The sequence below is a fragment of the Thamnophis sirtalis genome, unplaced genomic scaffold (assembly GCF_051295495.1).
Source record: "Thamnophis sirtalis isolate CommonGarterSnake01/CBP01778 unplaced genomic scaffold, rThaSir2_p1.2 scaffold_12, whole genome shotgun sequence".
Lineage (NCBI taxonomy): Eukaryota > Metazoa > Chordata > Lepidosauria > Squamata > Natricidae > Thamnophis > Thamnophis sirtalis.
This window is the reverse complement of record NW_028261392.1, coordinates 45,542,155-45,549,043: the sequence shown is the minus strand read 5'-3', so window position 1 is coordinate 45,549,043 and position 6,889 is coordinate 45,542,155.

The following is a 6,889-nucleotide window of genomic DNA, read 5'->3' as shown; positions in this document are numbered from 1 at the left end:
TTCAACATCTTCATCAATGATTTGGATGAGGGGATAGATGGGGATCTCATTAAATTTTCAGATGACACCAAGCTAGCAGGAATAGTCAACACTCCAGAAGATAGGCTAAAGATACAGAAGGGTCTTGACAAACTTGAACATTGGGCACTATCTAATAAAATGAAATTCAACAGTGAAAAGAGTAAGGTTCTACATTTAGGCAAGAAAAACAAAATGTATAGGTACAGTATAGGTGGTACCTTCCTCAATAGTAGTAACTGTGAGAGGGATCTTGGAGTCCTAGTGGACAATCATTTAAATATGAGCAAGCAGTGTGCAGCAGCTGACAAAAAAGCCAAGACTTGAACATTGGGTGCTATTTAATAAAATGAAACTCAAGGGTAAAAAAGTAAGGTTCTACATTTAGGCAAAAAACCAAAATGCACAGGTACAGTATATGTGGTACCTCACTCAATAGTAGTAACTGCAAGAGAGATCTTGGAATTCTAGTGGACAACCATATAAATATGAGCCAGCAGTGTGTAGTAGCTTCTAAAAAAGCCAACACAGTTCTAGGTTGCATAAACAGAAGGATAGAATCAAGATCATGTGAAGTGTTAATATCACTTTATAATGCCTTGGTATGGCCACACTTGGAGTACTGCATCCAGTTTTGGTTGCACAATGTAAAAAATATGTTGAGACTCTAGAACAGTGTCGGCAAAACTTTTCGGCACCAAGTGCCGAAACGGGAGCACACAAGCGCACGTGCCTGAAACCAAAAGAGCAGCTGCCCAGTGCGCATCTTCCAGTTTCCAGCGTGCACATCCCACCTAGTCTTCTGGTTTCTGGTGCATATGTGCATCCGAAGACCAGTTGGCTGGTGTGCTGGAACCCGGAAGAGCAACGGGCAACAGCTCATATTCCTTCAAGGATGGCTCTGCATGCTACTTCCAGCATGCATGCCATAGGTTCGCCATCACAGTTCTAGAAAGAAGGCTAAAACATATAAAGAATGATTGCTGCAACTGGGTATGGCTAGTCTGATGAAAAGCAGGACTAAGGGTGACATGATAGCAATGTTCCAATATCTCATGGGCTACCATAAAGAAGAGGGAATCAAGCTATCCTCCAAAACATCTGAGGGTAGGACAAGAAGTAATGGGTGGGAACTAATCAAGGAGAGGAACAACTTAGAACTAAGAAGAAATTTCCTGACAGTTAGAATAATTAATCAGTGGAACAACTTGCTCCCAGAAGTTGTGAATGCTGCAGCACTGGAGTTTTTAAAGAAGAGATTGACTAACCATTTGGATGAAGTGGTGTAGGGTTTCCTACCTAAGCAGGGAGTTGGACTAGAAGACCTCCAAGGTCCCTTCCAGCTCTGTTCTATTCACTGGCTTTCATTCCAGGGTTGCTAATTTTGCTGTCTGTAGCAAAAGCATGAGTTTAAGATTTTCAGATAACTCTTGATGAACTTCTATAAAAGCATGCCAGAATGTGGGTGAAGTGGAGCAAATGGATTGTTTAAATGTTTGTGTTAGTTTAGAAATCCCAATTTATATTTCAGAATGATGCATTATTATTTAAATTTTAAAGCTAAAATCAATTGTTGTTATGCGTAATTATCTAAGAGTGATAGTTGAAGACAGTATATAGTTTACATCACCTGTTGCATTTATTTTAGCACACTGATAAATACAGAGAAATAAAGATATATACATACTGTAGCAGGAAAATATTTTCATTTAAGCTGTATGTTGAGGCAATTATAAAAATTACTTGATGTATAAGAGACAAAGTAGCATAAAATGTCATTTTCAACATAAAAATCCACATTTGACAGTGTCTATTCTTACAACAACTTTTGCTGACCTTATATCTTTTTCTAGTACATAATGTTTTCTGTGTTATAACTTCTACAATATATCACAGATCATTTTTCCCCCTCTTTATGAAAGCAAACACGATGTTAACCACTCTGAAGATCTTTGTTGAGGGTTAACGTGCACAATAATGTTTTTATAGTTATCTATGTTTTCATTAGTACTTCAGAATAATATGTCTGGATACCTTGAGAATGGAAATCAGCAATATTAAAATAAAAACTTTTCAAGACATTATGGGAAAATGCCACATCAGAAAATATTTAAATGCCAAGCTCAGATTTCTGTAAATGGAAATCTGAAAAGTGATACTCATTTAAAAATGCCAGCACAAATACAATATTATCTGAAAATGTTCCCGATATTACACATGAATGTGACTTTGCTTTGGGGAAAACAAACTGACTTGTTTAATTTTTAATAATAAATATTTATGTTCATTTTGTTTATTTTTGCTTTCCCTTCCCTCTGGTCCATTCTTATGTCTGCTGAGGCTTTTACACCTCTTTTGAAATTGTTGCAAGATGAGGAAGTGATGTATGGATGCTCAGCTTTTTAAAACCCTTCAATGTTCTTAGATCAAAATTAATGTTTTGCTCCAACATTAAAAGCAAAAAGTTACATTTTGAGTGAAACTGAATTTTGTGTTTACACATGGCTTTTGTACTTTTAGATCTATGCCTTGAATCACTCTAGACATTTTTCTAATACTAATTTGTATAGACATAGGACAAGAAATAATAAACCAATTTTAGAATTGTCAGGGACTGGTGCAGGGGTGGGTTTCAACCAGTATGGACCGGTACAGCCGTAACGGATGGTGAAATTTAGCATGCCTTCCCGTATCCGTTGGTCAGAAGGCCCCATATCGGAACGCTCCCTTCCATCCTTCGCTCTTTCACTTGCCCCGCCCATCCTCACCATGCTGCCAAAAATTCTCAGAAGAAGAACCAGAAGAAGAAAGAACTGGTGAGTGGCTGGGGTGGGGTGGGGGAGGATATTAGGGAAGAGGCAGAAGGGCTGCTGCACAGGCTGTGAGTCTTAAAAATGTCTGAGTGAATCCAAGAAGAGGGAAGAGGCAGAGGGGCTGGAACTGTGTGTGTAAGGTGGTCAGTAATGCTGAAGACCAGCAAGGACAGCCATATTTCCTCTGTAAGTAGCTGTTTTATTATTTTGTGCACTTATTTTATTCTTATTTAAGTAATAAGTGCACAAAATAATAAATTTCCTTTTTTTATATCTTCTTTTTGTAGGTCATTCTTTGGGGCAAAGAATTCAGTGGCATCAACTTGGCCACTCCCACCCAGTCACATGACTGCTAAGCAACTCCCACCCAGTCACATGACCACCAAGCCACTCCCACAAAACAGGCCACATCTACAGAATAGGTTCTAAAAAATTTTGAAACCCACCACTGGTGGCATCTCTCTGATTGTCATGAAATTGCTATTGGGTGCTATCTCAGCACCCAATGATATTAAAGGACAAAGTGATGCTCATGCACCAACAGACTTCTAAAAACTAGTAAAACTGAGGTAAATGTGTACATAAAAATCAAGATGATGACTGCAACTATCTGTTCTCTTGTACGTGCTTTGCAGTAAAATTGATCTGGAGGCTATGATGTAAACACAATTTTGACCTTTTCTATCCTAGTACCTCAGCAGATGTTCCTGTCTGGAGGGCTTTTGGTTGTTAATGCAATGTTGCCAGGGTTGTAATTTTATTAACTGTATTTTTATTGTTAAATTTTTTTAATTCTTAGATATTTTCTGTATTTAATTTAGAGAAATGTAATTATGCTGATTACGTTTCTCCAGTTTTGAGTCAGATACAGGTGAAAAGGTGAGGTTTATCAGTTTAGTTCAATAAAATATGATAGTACTGTTTCTATCTTTACTTGGCATCATTTTGTAATACCTCACGTCCTAATCTCAGTTCCTGGCTGGGTTCTCCGTGATCAAGGTATCTCCCCTGCCAGGTAAGTATCTGGCTGGGTTCTCATTGTATGCCTAACTTTCCACTGATTTGACCAATTTTCTGAGTTCTCATAGAATCCAAGAAACCAGACTATGTTCATGGGTGTCAGCACCTCTCCATTTAATAATTAGGAAAGAAAGACCATGAGACTCCATACGTGGAAAATCAAATGTACTTTTACTAATTAAAAATGGTTAAAGAGCGGTTGCATAGCGAAGTCTGATTAATTAGGCGCGAAAGCAGTTGATATATAGAATAGCCCATTCCACACCCCCTGGCATCATAGGCTTAGTCCAATCATAAGTTCTTCAAGTGTCAGGTGTGAGATAACTTCAAAAGGCATCACGAAGATGGAATGTCGGTGCCGTTAGTCCAGGTGGGAAACACCCACGCATGCGTAGTCTGACCATCCAGAGAACTCCAGAACATTCCTCCAGCACATCGAGTAACCCCACCCAAATACCATGCCCTCCCTCCCCGTTTCATGGCAGCTGAAGCAACAGCAAAGCAGAAGCTGACAATGGGACATAGTCAAACTTACAAGTTCAAGGAAATTATTTATTTGTGTCTGTCTGTATGTCTGCTTTCTGTGAGTAGGAATCTAATCTGAGCTTGGCCTCCATTTCGCCATCAGAGCCTTCTGGAAAGCCCTCTGCAGCCAAGAAATGAGGTCTAGATGGATCCGTGTGATGCCCCCTGGCCTCCATTTTGCCATCAGAGCCTTCTGAAAAGCTCTCTGCAGCTGAGAAAAGCACTCCTGATTGACGTGCAAAGCACCCTCTGGCTTCCAATTCATCTTCAGCAATGTTCCCTCTGATTTTTTTTCAGTGTGTGTGGAAAAGTATAGTGTTTGAGTGGCACATTTTCATGCCTGAGCACCTGAATTTTTTTAGCCATAATTGCCATCAGAGCTGATGTTGGGGAGGGGCCAAAGAGGAAAAGGGTCCCCTCCCTCTCCCTCAGACCCCCAGGAAGTAAGGAAGGGAAGGGAGGGGGAGGGAAAGGAAAGGAAATGGGAAAGAAGGAAAGGAAAAAGAAAAAGAAATGGGAAAGAAGAAAGGAAAGGAAAAAGGAAAAGAAGGAAAGAAAAAGGAAAGGAAAAAGGAAAGGAAAAAGGAAAGGAAAAAGGAAAGGAAAAAGGAAAGGAAAAAGGAAAGGAAAAAGGAAAGGAAAAAGGAAAGGAAAAAGGAAAGGAAAAAGGAAAGGAAATGGGAAAGAAGAAAGGAAAGGAAAAGAGAAAGGAAAGGAAAAAGGAAAGGAAATAGAAAAGAAGGTAAGGAAAGGAGAAAGGAAAGGAAAAGATAAAGGAAATGGAAAAGAAGGAAAGGAAAAGAGAAAGGAAAGGAAAAGAGACAGGAAAGGAAAAAGGAAAGGAAATGGAAAAGAAGGAAAGGAAAAGAGAAAGGAAAGGAGAAAGGAAAGGAGAAAGGAAAGGAGAAAGGAAAGGAAAGGAGAAAGGAAAGGAAAAGAGAAAGGAAAAGAGAAAGGAAAAGAGAAAGGAAAGGAGAAAGGAAAGGAAAAAGGAAAGGAAAAAGGAAAGGAAAAAGGAAAGGAAATGGAAAGGAAGGAAAGGAAAAGAGAAATGAAAGGAAAAGGAAATGAAGATAGAAGAAGGACAGAAAGGGAAAGGAAAGAGTGGAATGGATTGGTACTGCTCAAAAATCAAGTCTCAAGATCCCGTGGACCCCTTTGGCTCAGGCAGTCCAATTCCACACTGCTCCCTCTCTCCCCAAAGCGAAGGGATCACAGAAAAACTGCCGAGCCCAGAACGGGGTTTCAAACGACGCAATGCCTGAGAAACCCTGGATGTGCAGAGAAATGCAGGCTACAACCAGCGAATCCCATTTTCCCAGGACCCGACAAAGTCCAAGAGGACCAATGGGAATTCTCCCTTCTGCAGCATCATTGGTCTTCGGGCAGAGTCTTCCTTGATTTCACCAATCACCAGATGGAGGAGAGAGTTCGGTGCAGAGAAAGAAGGGAGGGAGGGGGATATTTTCAGTCACACATTTAAAGACATTAAAAAACACTGAGCCGCAGTTTGAAACTTCTGTGCGGTGTTTTGTTTTCACCTGCGTGGCTGTGCAGGCCTTCAGATGCCTTCTGCAAAAACCCTCTGTAGAGTCAATAATTAGACCCATTTGAAAAGAAGCCCTAACCTTTTTTTCAGGGGTCAAAAGAAAATAAGATCCAGTCATATTTTGGGGGGGGAAATGGTAATTAATAATGATTCTATTACCAACCCAGGAAAATGTTAGAGACATAGATAATAGGTATTGGCAAAGCCTATAATATAATTATAATCATATAATTATAATTTCTTGGCTAACTATGTCCCATCAGTTTGGTGAAGTGGTTACGGCACCAGTCTAGAAAACAAAAGACCATGTTTTCTATCTTAGACACAATGCTAGCTGGGTGACCTGGAACCTATCATTCTCTCTTAGTCCTAAGAAAGAAGCAATGGTGAACCTCTTCCAAAATCTTGCCAAAAAATCTACAGAGAATAGCCCAGGAGTCAACACTAATCTGAAGGAACCCAAAACAACTACAAAAATAAAATAAAAAACCCACTACCCTACAAAGAAGACAGTGAATACCTAGGAACAAAGACAGAAAGAATGAAAGTAAGAAATCAAGGGGAAACTGTGTAAATCCTTAATTCTCTATCTATATTAATATTATTATTAAAAATTGCTTTAGATTATCTATCAAAAACCGTGGTGGTGCAGTGGCTAGAATGCAGTACTGCAGGCTAAATCAGTGCTCACTCCAGGAGTTTGATTCTGAGCGGCTCAAGGTTAATTCAGCCTGCCATCCTTCTGAGGTCGGTAAAATGAGGACACAGATTGTTGTGGGCAATATGCTGACTCTGTAAACCACTTAAAGAGAGCTGTAAAGCCCTGTGAAGCAGTATATAAGTCTAAGTGCTATTTTAATACCAAATGTTCCTTCTGGTTAGAAAAGTGTGAGGTGCTGAATAATCAGTTCCATGAGTTACACTGTGTTACACTGCTCTGATTAACATCTTGGCAATAAAATTG